The sequence below is a fragment of the Lycium barbarum genome, chromosome 2 (genome assembly GCF_019175385.1).
Source record: "Lycium barbarum isolate Lr01 chromosome 2, ASM1917538v2, whole genome shotgun sequence".
Classification (NCBI taxonomy): Eukaryota; Viridiplantae; Streptophyta; class Magnoliopsida; order Solanales; family Solanaceae; genus Lycium; species Lycium barbarum.
Window position 1 is genome coordinate 7,027,349 of NC_083338.1, and position 15,680 is coordinate 7,043,028.

The following is a 15,680-nucleotide window of genomic DNA, read 5'->3' on the forward strand; positions in this document are numbered from 1 at the left end:
ATTTATCTATAAAGTATATAGAGACAATTTTACTCATTACCTCCAAACTCTCCTTCAAATACTATTTTACATAATTTAGATAAAAAAAAAAAAAGTAAAAGATGAATAGTTTTCTTTTGTAGTTCCAATGCCACCTCAAACTCAATTGATGGTGAATGACTCTTTTATGCTATAAGAACAAATGTCAAATACATAAGCTGCCACCAACTCACCTCTTCATGTAGCTAAGGTTTACAGAGAAGAAATAGGTTTATAGGAACACTAGGATAGAAAAGTGGCACATCCTAGACAAAGACTATAAAGATCTGAATCTGACAACAAAATACTTTTTCCCATAAAGGCTAGGTCAAGCGCAAAGTATTTTGCTCGAAAAATTATTCTACGTTAAGTGGTGGTTGATTTCATAACTTGAACACGTAACTTTTAAGTTGTGATGGAACACTAATTATTTATTTATTATTAATCAGAGACATCAAATTCGAGCTATGATATAAAATTATAAAATTACTTTGATAAAGATCATTTTGCAATTTCGTATTATTTGAGTTCCGAGTATGAACAGCAAGTGCGAAAAGAAAAAAGGTTCATGACAAATGCCAAATATCGAAAATGTCAATCAACCCACTCTACTCGCGTGCTTTAGGCTCCTAAGTAGGGGTGTTCATGCTTCGATTTGGATCGGTTATTGATTAAAATCGTAACCAAATCAATTTAGTCAGTTTTTAAACGTCTAAAATCATAACCAAACCAAATAAAATAATAACCACCGGTTTGATTATTGTCGGTTCGGTTCGGTTTGGTTGGATTTTTCGGTTTATGACTAGCAGCCATGAGACTTATCAATAAAACATTAAAAAGTTGAAAAAGACTTGTCTTTTTTTTTTTGTTCAAACGATAACTTTTATTTATCGTTTAAGGTAGAACATACATCATAGAAATATTTTCACTATTAGTGATAGTGTCATACTCAAGTTACCCAAAGTTGCTAAACTATTACATATAGAGCTAAAAACTAACTAAGTAGTGGTTGCACCATTTTTGTCATCTTAATACACATACCTGGAAATAAAGTAGAGCATAGGAGCTTTTAGTTGTTGTTACAAACATACATATTAATTAAACATAAAGACTACCTAAAATTAAAATGAAAATATATGAAATAAAAAAAACTTTGTGTAATGATCCCAAACTTTGAGGCAATACTTGCATTTTGTCCTCAATTCTCCCATTTTATTAAAAACACTTTGTGTAATGATCTCAAACTTCATATGTTTTTCTATCATTATCCCAGGGCTAGGGTCTCGACTACAAAGAGTTGTTCTTTTCTGCCTTTTAGGAGGATTACCCACGGAAGAAGTATTAGGGCATTACCATGTGCTTGAGTTGCAGCAAATGCTGATGTTACTGAAGTATCTTCTATGCTGATGTTGCAGCTATTTGATTTTAGGACCCATTCAGACAAGAAAAAAGAAAGGTATAAATTCGGGAAAAAAAGAAGAAACAACCTAAAATCAAATGGCTGACACAGAAAGGCTAAAAATTTAAGTTAAAGAGATTAGACTCGAATGTGAGCTTCTGTTAGTAGGTTTACACTTAACACTTAACGAGTTAAAAGACTTAAAGACACGGGCTTGGACATATTATTAAAAACATGGGCCTTAAACAATCATGTGAAATAAGTAGACCAAAAATCAAATTAATGATTAAAAGGTATAAAATATTTATAATTATTTATGAAAAACTAATATTATACATATAAATAATTATTTATGTATATAATTTATCGGTTTGGTTCGGTTATTTATTCGGTTATTTTTTAATATAACCATAACCAAACCAAATATTATCGATTTTTAAAATTTAAAACCAAATCAAACCAAACCAAATCAAATGTCGATTTTTTTATTCGGTTTGGTTAAATTTTCGGTTTTAACCAAAACCGTGAACAACCCTACTCCTAAGCATAAAGTTGCACATTACTGCCCAAAGACTAATTGATCTAAAATCGACAAGATTAGGTATTAAGGCCCCGTTTGAAATCATGTTTGGACATGCATTTTGAATATTTGAAAGAGTATTTTATGTTATAAACATAAAAACCCCACAAGTTGTGAAAACTATCAAAACATTCTCAACTCTTATACAATCTTACCAAATGAGCAAATCATACTTCATAACAAAATTAATACGCTAATTCATAACAACCGGTTCAAAATTAATACTAGAAGACCTTTCTAAAAATACTACATCAATTGATCAAATTTTAATTCAATAAATAAAATTAAACTATGGGTCTTTTTTTACAAAATTAAAAGGTTCGTAGACATAAATAAAATTTGGTGGAAGTTAATGAAATTGGTAAATGATTGATGGGGTAATTGTTAAAAATATCTACCAACTTATGGGTCTTTTTTTATAAAATATAAACTTGTGGGTTAAATTTTATATTTTAAAAGTTGAAACCATGGTTTCAAACCCCAAATCATGCCTTTTTGAATGATTTGAAATTTGAAACTATGATTTCAAATGTATGTCCAAACGCTGGTTTGAAACCATGGGTTGGCCAAACGCTTACTAAGTTAAAAGATTTTCATTATTGTAGACAAAAAAATTGTCTCTTAATACCATAAACATTTTTTAATAGGCTAACAACTAACAAAATTTTACTCTATAGTGCACAGAAGTTAATCCCATTTTATAACCGACAGTGCTATATATTTCCTTGGTGAAAAGCGTCATTTCATCGTCATTTCATCATCATTTCTCATTAGCCCATATCTTAATTATCTTCACAAATGGAAAACTTTTGTTGATGATAAGCACAGTTAGTAGTTGAGGAAATTAAGAAAATATTGAGACTGTTTCTTAAAGTACCACGTGACACTGAAACTTCTGAACAACTTATCATGCCCTATTCCATGGCATAATGATAGATCTTGCATTAAGATTACTGCACCAATAATAGATATTCCCAATTTCAAATAAATTACAGTCAGATTATATGAATCCTCGCTAGTTTATTGATATATTTAAGCTCATCTCAAGTTAATAAAAAAGGCCAGCTCGTGCACAAAATATTTCTCCACTCAGTGTCGAGGAAAGGACTTCTCATTATCGATAGCTGATTCCACGACAATATTATACAAATATAGAAATAAAAAGTATTAGAAGTACTCTATATTTTCTGATGGTATATAAATTCAACAAATTTCTTAAAATTATAGGACTTTTGATATAACTAAAACGTTTCCCAAATACAACTTAGAATTTTTTACGATTCCTTATTCCATGGCATAATCGTAGATCTTGCATTCCGAACTAATTTACAAATTTAGGATTATAATATGAAAAATATATCAGATTGGACTACTTAGATTAATCTAATATATAGGGTTTCAGATAGAATGTTAGTAAATAGAAATATTAAAATATTTGAAAAAGTAGAATTTTAAATAATGTTGAAAAAAGAAAGTTTAAATTTTAAATAGTAAAATGACTATGAATCTTAAGAGTTGTTAAAAGAAATATATACTGAAGTGTACTGCTTTGAAAATTCTATAGCACATCAAATTAAAAGAGTGTCATATTTGAATTCATCCCTTTTTTTTTTTTGGGTAGATTCAACGAAACAACCTTCTTGGAAACAAAAATTTAAATACAATGAAATGGAAATACATATGTAAAATGAGAAATGTTTGAAATTTGGAACTGGAAAACCAAATTACAGACAAAAATATTCGAAGTTTGCCTGCACAACCAACATGTCAAACTTCCGACATTTTGTTTGAGTAATGTAACTTCAAACGCAGAATCCCGTAGCTTTGAAGTTGATTTTAAACGGCTAAATTTACAAAGTTTTAAGAACTTCGGTTATGGTTGAAATAGTGGTTCTCAAATCGGCTATCTATGCACTTTGCTACTAGTAAAAAGCCTAATTTATCGCACCAAATGGGCTGAGCTAATTTATCCTTTGAAGCCCAAACGCAGTCTTGCCCAGGCCCAATCAAATAACGTAGTGAAGCCCATTTTATACTCCTATGGGCTGCCAATTAGTTATATCTAAGATGCGTGGTATTCCGAAAGTGTCCGGTTTTGAATTTTTGTTCTCGTTTATTAAATTTGTAAGAAATAAGTCAATAACCTCAATTTAAAAAAGAAATTGTTGGGAAGAACTTTTATTTCCCATCAGGTATAAGTTCTAGCTTTTACTTCATTTCATCTTCTTTTTCATTGGAAGTAGACTCATTTTTATCATTATGCAAACCATTTTCAGTGCTATTGGTTTTAGGAATTTGAAAACTCATTTTGAGAATAAGAAGAATAATTTAATTTCCCAAAAACTCCATTATTTTTTCTTGAAAATATGGGAGAATGAACATAAGGACTTTGAGAGAAAAATGTGGCCATTTCTCCAAGATTCTCTTGAACCAAATAGAGGAATGGTAATTAACTGAAGGATTGTTGAATACAAAGAAGACAACACAAGTGAAAAACAAGAATGTAATACCAAAAGTCTAATGTCATTGTACGTTGAGTCCTAACAGATGGAATCTTGAAAGTTTTGGTGAAAAAAGATTCTTTTTTAGCTCTGACATTATGGGGTTGTTGTTGTTGTTCTTGATTATTCTCAATGGGGATGATGAAGGCGTATGAACAAAAATTTCTACAGTCTATATGGGAAATACAGAGGAAATATGAGCTAAGTAATATATATGGTATTTGAGGAGTTAGGCCCATGTTTTCAAACCATGGTTTCAAATCATGTTTGGACATGTAATTTGGATATTTTAAGTTGTATTTTCTCTTATAGACATAAAAACCCCACAAATTGTGAAAACTATCAAAACATTCTCAATTCTTATACAATCTTACCAAATGAGCAATTCATAGTTCATAACAAATTTAGTACACTACTAGAAGGCCTTTCGAAAAAATACAACATCAATTAATCAAACTTTAGTTCAATAAAAACGAAAATTTAACATGAATAGTAATGTAACTAGTCTTTAATATAATCCTCCCACATAAATTAAAGGTTGGTAGACATAAATAAAGGTTGGTGGAAGTTAATGAGATTGGTAAATGATTGATGGAGGTAATTGTTAAAAATATCTATCAACTTATGGGTCTTTTTTTTACAAAATATAAACTTATGAGTTAAATTTTATATTTAAAAAAGTTAAAACCATGAGTGAAAACGCATGTCTAAATGCTGGTTTGAGGTCATGGTTTCAAACCATGATTTGAAAACGCATGGCCAAACGCCACTAAGTTTGTAAAATAGTGTTGATGTTGTATCCAACAACAAATTGAAACTCAAAGAATAAGTAAAATATTGTAGTAGGAAGGTAAGTAGCCTTTATCCCTGATTAGAAGTTTTGAGTTCCAGCTTTGAGAATTGAGTCGCCGCCTACGTAAGATATCATTAGTTATTCAGTTGGTTGGCTACCTGAACTTTCACCTTGTTAGTGAGGGTTCGAATCCCCATGTTATAATCCTCTTCTCTATTTCCCCTTCCCCTTCCTCTATCCCTATGTAATAAAAAAAAAAAGTATCACTTTGCTTCTAAATGCGACTTTTCGCACGAACTCGAATTAATTGCCCCAACAAAGATGAATCAAATTTATTAAACTCTATGAGTTCAACCTTTAGGGGTCGTTTGGTTTGAAGACAAGTTATGATGAAATTAGTTATGTTCGGATTAGTTATCCTAGTATTATTTCTTATTGATTGTTTGGTTTGTCGTATTAAAAGTAACATGCATTGCATAATTTTAAAAAAAAAAAAGTTAGTTGTTTATAAAAATGTCCTCCAACTTATTTAGTAAAGGATTTGAGGGACCACAGGGCTACTTTTGTCATTTTCATTATTTTATCCTGGGATAACTAGTCATAGGATTGTTATTCCACCCTCTGTAACGGATAACTTATTCGAGTACTATTTTTAATCCTGAAATAACTTATCAGGATTAGTAACCAAACAAGGGATATGGTGGTACTAAATTTTATCCCAGGACTAGTTTTCCTTATCCATCGTATAAAACGACCCCTTAAGGTTTTTACATTTGAATTCATTATGTTTTAAAAATTAAAGATTTATATACACTATTCATTAGTTGTACTTTCTGCGAATTTTTACAGAAGAATTTGTGTTCTGCAATTGAGTACTACATTCAAATAAATCCGGTACGCAAGGCTAGATCATTTCTGAGCTCCAAAGCGAGTATCGAAGATTAGGTGAGAAAACCAATAAAAATAAAAGAGATAATAAATATGTTTTTTAGTATTAACTCAAACTAGAATGGAAGTAAAAAAGTGAAAGTGAAAATTTTATTCTTGTAATTTCAATGCCACCTCAAATTCAGTTGATGGTGAATCCAAGGACTAGTTTATGCTATAAGAACAAATGTCAAATATTGAAGCTGCCAATAACTCACCCTCTTCATGTGCCTAAGGCTTATAGGAACACTATGATAGCAAATTGTCACATTGGAGCAGACAAGGTTCCACAAATACTATTTTTCGTAAAAAACAATTGAGTACACACAATGTTTCATATTTAAATAGGACTTAAAGAAGAGACGCACAATCTGTCCCGATGCAAATATTAACGGTTTACTCTTCAGTTCAAACTCGTAATTTATAGATGATAATAAATAATAAATACTTGTTTATTTTTTATCCAAAAATTTTGAGGTCGAGACTTAAATATGAAATCGCCTTTAATGAGAAAGTTTTATCTTCCAAAGTCTAAAAAGTTTTCGGATGAAAATTCAAATTAATCATGTCCGAAAATAGTTGTGAATACCGAACGGAAAACCAAAAAGTTATGTGCCAAATATCGAAGATGAATCAACCCTCTCTAGTGTACAAAGTGGCACATAGCTAGCAAAGACTAAGTTTCTCAGCTCCAGTACAGTATGATTGTGATGGAGTTTCACTTAAAATTTTCAAACTCCTGCACATTGTGTTGAAATTTTTTTTGTGCTTTAGGTACAAATATTTTTATTTAAATTTTATTTTCGTATTGAAAAGTGACCATCCATTACGAGTTGGTGCATGCTTCCACAAAAGTAGTTTTCTGTTATTGCTTCGTAAAGAACAAGATATATCTTGCGCTTTTATTAGATTGTTTATTAAGGACGACCATTTCTTATCATTTCTATTAGTTAATTGAAAGCTATAACGTTCTTTCTTGCCGTAAAAATGATAACTGAATGAAAAAAAAAAAATGAATGATTGTTAACATTTACAATCTCATGTATTAGTGCTGGCAAATGAACAAGATGAATCAGATATAGGCGACAATGGAAAATAAATTACGCAAAAATGAATATAGGATCCAAGCTGCATGTATTTAACACGGACAAAAGACGGATAGAGCAACAAATAAAACTAGTGAGTCTTCCAAGCGATTTATATATAATATAGTTGTTTTAATATAAAAATAATGACTAAATTCCCCTCCCTCCACTTTTGCACGGCGTAACCGAAAGGAATTACTTATCCACGTAAAATCGAAAGAGTACGACTCTTTAATCTAATTTAATATTAATATGACTTGAGCGTCTTTTTATCATAAGCTGAACTAATCATGTTTCTTAAAAAAATGAGATATTTTAAGAATATAATAGATTTGATAAGTTCTTGAACTACGTTATAATTCTTGTTCTCATAATTTATATTGGATTAATTAAGTCACTGAGTTATGTTCATTCTAATTCTAACCCACCCTGATTGCATATGTTAAAGGTAAGTAAATTATTCTTTTGCCTAAAACTCCACTTGCTAGTATATTGGATAATTAAGTCACCAAGTTATGTACTTTCTAATTTTAACCCACCTAGATAGAATATGTTAAAGGTAAGTAAAGTAATCTTTAGCCAAAAACTCTACTTGCTGCGAAGTTCCTTCCATTTAATCACATTTCCATATTGTAGTAATCTCCATAAAAATTTAAAAAACCCCTATAAATACAACTATTTCCTCCTCATATTATTCAACAATATAGTTTTTTATGATCCCACTAACCCTTCTTGATTGCTTTCCACTTCAACTTAATATCTTTTTTTATGATCCCACTAACCCTTCTTGATTGCTTTTCACTTCAACTCAAGATTTAGGAGAGTCTTCATTCTATCAGCAGATCTCATCACTGAAATTCTCTTAAAGCTATCGGTAGAATCAATCATGAAATTCAGGTGTGTTTCAAGTAATTATTTTGATATGTTTATATATTCGTAATAAATGTTTGGGTTACTAAATGTTTCTCCATTTAGTAATATTGATTCTTCTATAATTTGATACGAGAATTAATTACTTTTGTGTAATTGAATGTTAAGCCTAAGACTATTCAACTTCTTCTAATATGTATAAAATAGTTGCTGCTGAAAAGGATATAGAGGATCGAATTAGTTATCTGCCAAGAAATGTTATAGATGGTATCCTTGAATTCCTGTTTGTTGAGGATGCAACAAGAATAAGTATTTTGTCAAAAAAAAAAAAAAACGGAGATATATTTGGGTCATGCCCCCTATTATTTGGTGCTGCATAAGCTCTTTTGTAAAAAAATATCAGTAGAATCTAAATCTGCCTTCAAACAAGCCGTAGACAAAATTCTCTTACAGCATCTTGCAGACATTGTGAAGTTTGACCTTGGTGTTTTAGGAGTACATTTATTTCCCTGTCCAAATATTGATAGAATGTTTTATGCCACCAGAAATGGTGTTAAAGGAGCTAACCCTTAACGTGTCAAACAATATTACATATAAACTACCTTCTTATATATTCAATTGTCCAACACTAAAAATTTTGAAACTTGTCGATTGGGTCTTCAACAGAATCTTAAAACACTTTATATGGAAGAATAACATTTGTGCCAATGATAGAATTTTGGGTTATCAACACTTCCCCTCTTGTCCGTTTGACCTTGAAAGACTGCAATGGTACACAGTGCCTCGAGGTACTAGGTACCATTGCATTCTTTCAATGTCAAACGGACAAGAAGGGGTGCATTGATAACCCAAAATTTTATCATTGGCACAAATGTTATTTTCCATATAAACTGTTCTAAGATTCTGAAACCGAAAAAAAAATAGGTGTTTTGAAGACACAATTGAAGAGTTTCAAATTTTCATTGTCAGACAGTTGAATATATAAGAAGGTAGTTTACAAATAATATTGTTTGACATGTTAAAAGTTAACTCCTTAACATCATTTCTGGTAGCATAAAGCATTCTATCAATATCTGGATACGAGAACAAATGTACTCTTATAACATCAAGATCAAACTTCACAATGTCTCCAAGATGCCGTAAGAGAATTTTATCTACGGTTTCTTTGAAGACATATTTAGATGCAACTGATAATCTTTTACAAAAGAACTTATGCAGCACCAAATAATTGGGTGCATGGCCCAAATATAACTCCATTTTTTTGACAAAACACTTGTTCTTGTTGCATCTTCAACAGACAGGAGTTCAAAGGATACTATCTATAATATTGGTTGGCAGATAACTAATTCGATCTTCTCTATCATTTTCAGCAACAACTGTTTTGTTACATATTAGAAGTTAAATAGTCTGAGGCTTAAAATTTAATTACACAAAAATAATTAATTCTTGTATCAGATTATAGAAGAATCAATATTACTACGTGGAGAAACAATTATAAACCCAAACATTCATTACGAATATATAGACATATCGAAAAAATTACTTGACTTGATCAGTATAGCCTAATTAATCCATCATAATACAGTAAGTCTCGTGCCTTTTTCTGTGTTAATAATTTAGTTTAAAGGTACTTCTCTTATTGATTTGGAAAAAGTTTATCTCAGTTGTTTGCATGCCATTTTTCATGGCTTCTCACCGTTTGATTATTTTTCAGGAGACCCAGGACTCTAAAATGGTTATTCAGTTGGTGCATGTGAGTGTTTTGACATTTCTTCCTCATATATTGTTTGAAAATTGCTGAAGGTTGTATGCCCCAAATTTATGTTAAAAAAGAATAATAGAGAAATTAAGGCTTTGAGGCGTGAAAGATCAATATCTTTCAAGAGTTATTGCTTGTATATTCTTTGGGGATTACAAGCAAATCTCTATCAGGATACAACAAAGCCTGAAATCATCATGCAAATTATATCACTCCTTCTGGGATGAATCCGTATTTATAGAAGCTTAAAAGGAGACTGAAGAAACTCACTTTTTTCTGAACAGACACAATGTTCTGTGTTATTTGAAATTTAAATATTAAATTCAGATTTTAAATAAACAAAATCTGTTCAAAATTAAAATACAAAATAAGACCTTTAATTAAAAGATCCGACCAGGCCCGTGCCCTAAGCCCAAGTCCAAATCATTTAGATATATTATTAAATATATATAAATGCACATATCTATCCATTTAAATATGCCAAATGTTCATCTTATTAGACTTAACTTTAACAAAGTGGCTCATGTGCCACCTATGTGTGAAACTCCCACATATTACAAGTATTCATCAGTAATTCACTCTGAACCGTGTGAAATTGGCATGTTAACGCTGATTAATATAACTTAGACTCATTTTTTTTTCATTTGAGGGTGAGGTAAGAATTCATTATAATTTTGCGAGTATGACGCTTTGTTTCTAAGTTTTCTTTTATTTCGAGTGAGTTGTTCTATTTTGAAGTACTGGACTTCGAATTTCCTCCATATGGTCGTTTTTTAATACGTTTATATTTAGCTATTATTTTTTCTTATAGGGTGACTTCAAAATAAGGCCTGAAATGAGCTCACCAAATCATTTTTGCTTTTTGCTGAGTCAAGTAAATCTGGGCTGAATTATTATCACCTTTATGAGCAAGTATGTTATGTTTTATTACATGGTTTTGTAATATGATGTTATATTATTATCATTTAAGAAAACATTCTGAATTCAAGAATTTGATAATATTTCCTGTTTTGCTAGATGATCCGTAGTTTATCCCTTAAGTTCAACTTTTTGGTCAAACGAGATGTTAGGCTCCCAGATTCTTAAAAAATTAGATATGAGGAAAACAAATGTGCTTTAACTGTAACATTACCCAACACCAACAATTACGTAAAAAAATTAGCTTCAAGATTTACTTTTAAGCTTTACTTCTATTTATATCTAATCAACTGAAACATAACTTTATAACATATATATGATATGCTTTGTGCATATTTTTTGTTTTTGGGAAGAAATGTTGTTATTAGACATTAGACAATGAATATGTAAACTGCTTCATCAAGACTTAAATATCTCTCGCAAGTTTTGCTACTCTCTTTTTAAGCTTATTCTTCTCACTTTGATTTTCTCACTCTGCTTATTTGTTTAGGAAGGAACATTCAATAATTTTATGGGTTTGATTGCAAATAGAACATCATTTCATTTGGACAGTTTCTTAATTGATAGAAATAGGAGAAAGTTTTCTTGCCTAGCTTCTTTTTACAGTAATCTACTATGAGCTATAAGGACATAGTTGAGAAAATAATATTCTTCAATTAATTTGTATGAACAGTTTTTCCAGTAATATGTAAAAAGAAAATTTCCAGTGTTCGTGGCCCTCTCCCTAATAATTAAAGTATTGTTGTGTGACCTACGGACTTCATTGTGCATGTACGACATTCATTAGACATTAAGTGTTAGTTATTATATTATCAGTTCACTAATAGTTGCCTTTTTTTTTCTTCCTGTAATCAGGAGCAGAGCCAGCCCTTCGGGTGGGGGTTCGGCCGAACCCAGTAACTTTTGTCCGAACCATATATTTGTATTAAAATTTTTGTTAAATATGTACAAATTATTAATTAAGAACTCAGTAACTTTAAAGAATTAGAACCCCGAACCCACAAGCTTCGAATCCTGGCTCCGCCTCTGCCTGTAATTACTCACTATAAGATTGGTGTTACCATAAATATATAGCTTTAAAAAAAATTATATCCTTGCTTCTCCTTCTCTTCTTCTCTAACTAGTTTTCGACACGTGCGTTGCACGTGTATATTATATCCTTGCTTCTCCTTCTCTTCTTCAATGAATTAAATTATTCATTGAATTTGTTCCTTAACAATTTCAAATTTGGTACCGTTTGTGTAGATGGAATCTCGTAGTTGGATGTATAATAGGACCAACGACGGCCGAGGGGGGATGAGGCAAGAATTTGTAGACGGTGTTGATGCTTTTGTTGACTATGCAATGACACTTGAAACTTTTCAAATTCATGGCTTGGTTAGGTGCCCTTGTGTGAAATGTCAATATATGAATTACGAGAAACCAGAGATTGTTAGGCTTCATCTCTATAAAGACGGCTTTGAAAAAGATTATACAGTGTGGACTAATCATGGAGAAACGAATAGTAGTTTTGGTAGATTTCAAAACTTTGTTATTGGTGAAAGTAGTAGGTCGGTGGAACCTAATGTCCAAAATTCTAGAATGCACGACATGGCTCAAGATGCTTATGAGATGCATTCCGATTTTGAATCTGGTAACCATGATGAAGAAGCTCCAAATGAAGAAGCTAGTCGTTTTTTTGAACAATTGAAAAATGCTAGTCGGCCTTTATATGAAGGGAGTCCCCACTCTCAATTGTCTATTGCTGTTAGATTATTAAGCATCAAAGCAGATTGGAATGTTCCTCAAGGTTGCAATGGATGTTGTGATTGGCCTTCTACATGAATTAGTTGACCCGAAATTAGAGATACCTGAAAACTACTATAAGGCAAAAAGATTAGTGTCTAAGTTAGGACTCTCGTCGATGAGAATTGATTGTTGTGAAAATGGATGCATGTTATACTATAAGGATGACAAAGGTCTAGAATCTTGTAAGTTTTGTGGAAGAGATCGTTTTAAGTGGACTCACAGCGGGAAGAGGGTTGTCGTTAAGGCGATGCATTACTTACCTCTTATACCAAGGTTAAAGAGGTTGTACGCATCAAATAGCTCCGCTCCTCATATGAGATGGCACAGTGAAAATAGAAGGCCGTCTGGTGTTATGTGTCATCTATCAGACGGAGAGGCTTGGAAACATTTTGACGCAACATAGCCAAACTTTGCGGCTGAACCACGGAACATTAGGTTGGGTTTATGTTCCGATGGATTCGCTCCACATTCTGTTTCTGCTACACCATATTCTTGCTAGCCTGTTTTCTTAACACCATATAATCTTCCACCTAAGTTGTGTATGACTAGTCCATATATATTCCTTAATTGCATCATTCCTGGCCCACGTAATCCAAAAGTTTTGATTAATGTATACTTGCAACCTTTGATTGATGAGTTGAAAATGTTGTGGGTTGAAGGGGTTGAGACATTTGACGTTTCTCTTAAGCAGAATTTTAATTTGCGGGCCACTTTAATGTGGACTACTAATAATTTTCCTACCTACGGGATGTTGTCTGGGTGGATGACTGCTGGAAAGTTAGTCTGTCCTTACTGCATGGAGAATACTAAATCGTTCACTTTAAAGCATGGCAAAAAAAAATCATGGTTTGATTGTCACCGTCAATTCTTGCCAATGGATCATGAGTTTAGGGGTATGAAAAATGCATTTAGGAAGAACAAAATTGAACGAAACTATCCACCTCCAAGACTTTCAGGAGAGGAAATTTGGGAGAGGGTTGAGAACTTTCCGAAAGTTACTGAAGAACCACCGTACAAGTTCGATGGGTATGGGCTTGCACATAACTAGACCAAACAAAGCATATTTTGGGAGTTACCATATTGGAAGGATAATCTTCTCCGGCATAATCTTGATGTCATGCACATTGAAAAAAACTACTTTGATAATTTATTCAACACAGTAATGGATGTCAAGGGCAAGACAAAAGATAATCCAAAGGCTAGATTGGACTTACAGGAATATTGTATGCGTAAAGAGTTATGGTTGCAGGACAAACGGAACAGTGTCTTCAAGCCTAAGGCTAGTTATTCATTCACAATGGATCATAAGTGAAAGATTTGTGAATGGGTTAAGAACTTAAAGATGCCTGATGGGTATGCATCAAATTTGGAAAAACGTGTTGATATGGCGCAAGGAAAGTTACATGGGATGAAAAGCCATGATTGTCATGTTTTCATGGAAACTTTACTCCCTATTGCATTTAGTAGCTTGCCCACCCGAATCTGGAAGTCTATGACTGAAATTAGTTTATTCTTCAAAGACTTGTGTTCCAGCACATTGAAGGTAGACAACCTGGATTGGATGCATCAGAATATTCCTATAATAACAAGTAAGTTGGAGAAAATTCTTCCACCGGAATTCTTCAATGTGATGGAACATCTTCCAATTCACCTTGCGGAGGAAGCTCGGCTCGGTGGTCCAGTTCATTGTCGTTGGATGTATCCCTTCGAGAGGTAATAGGTGTAAATTTTTATTTATTTCTCTCTACCAATTTATTTTTATAAAAAAAATCACGCTTAAAATAATATTATGCAGAACTATTGGCAAGTCTAAACGGGGTATCAAGCAGAAACATAGAGTTGAATGATCAATTTGCGAAGCCTATCTTGCTAAGGAACAACTCATTTTTGTTCTTACTACTTTGGGGATGATGTGGCATGCTTGCGAAACAGACCCAATCAGCATTATGAAGGAGGTGAGAATGATGCTTTAGCGAAGCCGATATCAATCTTCAATCGACCGGATTCAGGTTCAAAAAAACGTACAAGAGAATTTAATGATATGGAGTCTAAATCTGCATCGATACATGTCTTGCTGAATTGCCCGAAAGTTCAACAATATTATGAGTAATTTGTTATTATTTTGCACTAAATATCCAAGTACAAGGCATAACAACTAACTCAAACTCCATTTTGTCGGACAATTACTTTGTGCATTTAAATGGCGTTGAAAAAGTGTACGACCAGTTTGGAAAGTGGTTTAACGATTATGTAAGTGTTACAGCCTTTTCACAAAGCTAATATAATTTAAAAAGTGCACATTATATTACTGCTAACTTACTATTTCTTAACTATTAGTAGGTTTACAGTACAGAATATGGTTACCATGACCAACTTTTAAAGGACATATCTTGGGGACCCGGTATGGTCTATTTTATGGACAAATATGTGGTAAATGGTTTCAAATTTACTACCGAAGAACGATCTAAGCATATGAAAACTAACAACAGCGGGGTTTGGGTTAAAGGTGGGGATGGAAACCAAGCCGGGGTCGATTATTATGGTGTAATTAAGGAGATCCTAGAACTGGAATGTTCTGGTGGTGGCAAAAAAAGAATTGTACTTTTTTGGTGCAAGTGGTTTGATCTAACCCCAAATAGAGGTACAAGGATACCTGAGCAGTATAACATCATAGAATTAAACCACACGAGGGAGTATGTGGCTTATGATCCTTTCAATATTGCACAAAATGTTAGACAAGTGTACTATGCTCCTTATCCCTTGCGTCCAGATAAGTCTGCTTGGTGGGTGGTAATTAAAGTCAAGCATGTGGGTCGAGTGGAAGTGGAGAATGTGTTGCCTGTTGCGTTCCAGGATGACGACATATCAGTTGTTCACCAAACAGTTGACAATGAGTTAGAAGATGATTTAGAGCATGCAGAACACATATTGGAAGAAATTAATGCAGAGGTGAATGAATGTAATAATGAAAACGAAACAACTAATGAGGAAGAATGGTCAGAAGAGGGAGATGGGGATGGGGATGAGGATTAATAGCAATTA